This window comes from Bubalus bubalis, chromosome 15, assembly GCF_019923935.1.
Source record: "Bubalus bubalis isolate 160015118507 breed Murrah chromosome 15, NDDB_SH_1, whole genome shotgun sequence".
Classification (NCBI taxonomy): Eukaryota; Metazoa; Chordata; class Mammalia; order Artiodactyla; family Bovidae; genus Bubalus; species Bubalus bubalis.
Window position 1 is genome coordinate 26,903,339 of NC_059171.1, and position 4,592 is coordinate 26,907,930.

The following is a 4,592-nucleotide window of genomic DNA, read 5'->3' on the forward strand; positions in this document are numbered from 1 at the left end:
ATGGATGGAAAACAATGAATAAAATATCTCAAGTTCAAATACAAGTCCAATTATCTTCTGCACCATGTATACCTCCCAGATCTTGCCCTGTCATTAGACAGTCTTTTTACCAATTCATACTGATTGTTTCACTGTCACTTTTCACATGCTTATAATATTGGAAGAAATAAACTGTATTAATGACAGTTCAAGTCATCATTCAATACCTTTTTAGGAAAAGCAAATCTCACAGTCTCTCTCAGTAGCCTATTATCAACTTTGATAGGAATTATTTCCAGGCAATAATAACTTGTTGGATTCACTGGGAACCTTTGTGCTTTGACCTCGTAATGATTTTAAACAAAGGATACAAACCAAGTTTTCCTCTGAAATATGTAAATAGTTTGTCTTTATAAATCTGCTTTGCTACTTTCTGACATTCAAGTTAGTTGTTAGACTTTCTTCAAATAAGAAAATAAACCAAACTTCAGGACTCGGCAGCTTGGGTAGCTAATCAAAGCCTCAGACAATCTAGATCCTGAGAACAAAACATGCCTTCATATGTGGTGGAATAATTATCTTGCCTGGTTTGCCACAAATCAGTAGATATTTAAAGCTCTGTTTATAAAGCCTGTGAATACAGGAGCCATGAAAAAACTACTAAGCAAGGCAGAAAAACCATAGGTCTCTATAATTTTCCATCTAGAGAAAGATTATGTACATGTACATGAATCAATATGTAATTTACACACTCTCTTAACTCTAACACAGACTCTTGACCAAAGTTTGGTGTGTTAGCACTTCTCAAGTGAAGCATGTAGTCTTGTAAGGAGACTCATATGTTGCTTGTGGGAGTGTATATTGATATAATCTTTCTGGAGGTTATGTATAAAAGACTTAAATATTGACCCATAACTATCTCTTCTAGGAGTAATTTCCAAGGAAGTAACTAACAAAGTAGGAGAATATTAAGCTACAAAGATGTTCATCACATACTGTTTGGAATTGTGAAAAATTAGAAACAACCTGAATATCTAGCTATACTATACTGACTGATTAAATTGTGATTCAGTTGGACATTCTGCAGACATTAAAGATTATGTTGTATAGGTGAATTTATTAATGTGGAAAGGTGTTCTTAATGAGCTGGAGAGTTAAATCTTACATTCAAAACATTTTGTATTACGTAATTTCAAAGATTTATTTATTTGTTTCAATATATAGATAGGGATGTTGTTTAGTCGCTAAGTCATGGCCGACTAAACAACACGGACTGTAGCCCTCCAGGCTCCTCCATCCATGGGATTCTCCAGGCAAGACTACTGGAGTGGGGTGCTATTTCCTTCTCCAGGGGATTTTCTTGACCCAGGGATTGAACCTGCATCTCCTGTATTTGTAGGTGGGTTCTTTACCACTGAGCTACAAGGGAAATCCAAATATTCAAAATATTCAGTTATTTCTGGGTAAGCAGTATGTATCCCTTCTTTTCATATTTTCTGATTTTGCTAATATGTGTGTGTATTTTATGATTTTTTAAAAGAAGCACTCAATTTGTAGCCATTGTCATGGTACTCTGAGTTGGTCCTATTGCAATTTCCCTGCAAAGAGTTGACTTATTGGAAGAGACTCTGATGCTGGGAGGGATTGGGGGCAGGAGGAGAAGGGGACGACAGAGGATGAGATGGCTGGATGGCATCACTGACTCGATGGACATGAGTCGGTGTGAACTCCGGGAGTTGGTGATGGACAGGGAGGCCTGGCGTGCTGCGATTCATGGGGTCGCAAAGAGTCGGACACAACCGAGCGCCTGAACTGAACTGACCTGACTGTGGTGCTCTTGAGGGGCCGGCGTGTTGCACAACTGGAAAGAAGAGCAGTGTTGCTAAAGACCTTGAATAGGAGGTACTAGACATTATCTGTTGAGGAAGAATGACTATAAGCTAGGTCTCTTCTTCCTTGTTTTTCAAAGATGAAGCTAAAATATACAGAGCAGGATATGGGGGCAGGTTTGGAATATCATACCAAGAAGGCAAAGTCAAGATAAGAAAATTTCGGTGGGACAGACAAAGGTGGGGTTGCATTTGTAACGCAGAGGAGAGACGTAAGATGAGATCTTCAATTGGGGTATGATTTTGAGGTAATCTGTTTTCAAATCATCAATTTTCAGGGGCAGTTTTTCCTGTCATCAGGTAGACTCCTTTCCCCAACTTCGCTTTTTATAATAGCTCTTCTTTCTCCCATGTTACATAAGAAAGACATCCCCATGACTCATCCTGAATCTATGTCATTGTTCTAGGGTGTAAAAACATCTGGGGTACCTGCCAAAGACAGCTGAAATACTGTAGAGAATTTCCTTTGTTGATTAATCAAGATGCTATCTTCCTGTCTTCCTTTGAATGACATACATCTGATAAGACTAAAGTATATGGCATTAGAAATATAGTGCTATGTTGGCCTTTCTAGGAATGTTCCTCAATTCCATGTATAATAAGAGTAGACAGTCTTCACTACTTCCCTTTTGTAGACTCTTTTCAGAGCATGCATTGCTCCCTGAGACAGAGCAGAAAACAAAGTAAAGACAGCATTGTTAAGAAACACTGAAAGCTAAAAATTGCTTTTATATTTTCAGATACCATAATATTTATAGAAGAAAAGCACCTTCTTGCCACAGTAGTATAGCTCAGTGATGCTGTCTTTTAAGAGTAACTGGAATACTTTCCAAGCCTATTCCATCTTTTCTAGTTATAATGGAAAGTACATCCACAAATAAAGGTTTTATCATTTCTTTTAATGTGCAATATTCAATGCGACACATTAAAGTACAGATCATCAAATCAGACCATAAAATAATTATTCTAATAATACATTAGTTAATCTTATAAAGCGGTTAATATCTTTCTATCCCCTATTACATAATAAGAAATTATATATCAATTGCCAGGTAAATTTAGCAATAAAAATATCCTTACGTAAGGTACCGAGAAAAATGCTACCATCGTATCCAAAAATTAAGAATTCTGAATATTTATATACAATTCTTTATTTAACACTGTCTTGAAACTTACACAATATAGGCTTAAAAACCCATTTAATTTAAAAACACATTATGTTTGATTTATGTACTCCTCTTGACTACTTATCTTAGCTATCCATCACATTGCTTGCATGTTCAGTCCCTCAGTCGTATCTGACTCTGCGACCCCACGGACTGTAGCCCACCAGACTCTTCTGTCCATGGGGACTCTCCAGGCAAGAATACCGGAGTGGATTGCCATGCCCTCCTCCAGGGGATCTTCCCAACCCAGGGACTGAACCTAAAATCTCTTGCGCTGCTGAATTGGTAGGCGGATTCTTCACCACTGTGCCACATTGCATTAATAGAAATTAAATAATAAAAAAGTAACACATAGCTTCCAGTTTCTAGTTCTGCATGAAAAAAATTGAACAAACTGAAACATCAACAACTCTCCCTAGATCTGTAAGAAAAGTGAGATCACAGGACAAACAGCTGCCTCTAAAATCATGGAAGCTAACAGGCAAACACAGAGAATCACAACTTACCAGAGCAGAAACACAGGAGCTGTTTCACCTTCATGGGAGCCAGTGCCAGGGTAGGAAAACCAGAACTGTGGGAGTGGACAGGTCTGAGAGTTAAAATCTCCAGGGGGACACAGTCAAGTTCTTTGCCCATTTTTAAACTGGGTTATTTTAGTGTCTTTTGTCTGCTTTTCTGTTTTTGTATAATAGTTTCTGATTATTTTTTTAATATTAACCTCTTATGGTTTCTCCCATTCCATTCATTGCCATTTTACTCTGTTGATCATTTCCTTTACTATGCTTTTTGGTTGGATATAATCCTACTTGTCTATTTCAATTTTATTGTCTGTATTTTTGGTGTTATATTGAATAAATTATTGCCAAGACCTGGAGGTGGTTACATTTTATTTATTTATTTTTTTAAATTTTATTTTATTTTTAAACTTTACAATAGGGTACTAGTTTTGCCAAATATCTAAATGGTATACATATGTTCCCCATCCTGAACCCTCCTCCCTCCTCCCTCCCCATACCATCCCTCTGGGTCGTCCCAGTGCACTTTAGAAATAAGGTGAACTTGCCTAAAATTGGAAGTCAAAAGTGAGAAACATGTCACCCTACTTTCCTACTCTGTTCCTGCTGTTGCTTTTGTCTTTTCTGTCAACAAAGACTGTAGAGTCATCTGTTTTTCTCTTGGCTGTGTTAGAAAAGGTTCCAGTGTCCAGTCATTACCTTCATGTGTGGTAATACTGGGCCTCCATTTCCCAGGTACAGGTACAGATTTTAAGAAGTGGCATTGGGGATTTCTCTGGTGGTCCAGTGGTTAAGACTGCATGCTTCCACTGCAGAGGGCTTGGGTTCTATCCCTGGTCAAGGAACTAAGATTCCACATGCTCTATGGTATGGCAAAAAAAAAAAAAATGAAGGTTGTTGGTGGTGTTCTACCTTTGGCAGCAGTAGCCAACACCTTCCTGATTGTAGGCTATCCTGACTGCAGAAATGGTGGCTGGGCTGAAACCAACAGCTTACTGATCACAGAAAAGCCAGCTGCATTTTTATTTATTTTTATTTTTTTT

General features: G+C 37.8%; 1 long non-coding RNA gene across 1 annotated transcript; it reads left to right on the forward strand.

Moving 5' to 3' along the window:
- Nucleotides 1–3,097: 3,097 nt before the first annotated feature.
- Nucleotides 3,098–3,904, forward strand: LOC123329451. Its single transcript, XR_006544893.2, has 2 exons — nt 3,098–3,319; nt 3,454–3,904. It is a non-coding gene; the product is annotated as an uncharacterized LOC123329451 (long non-coding RNA).
- Nucleotides 3,905–4,592: the final 688 nt, after the last annotated feature.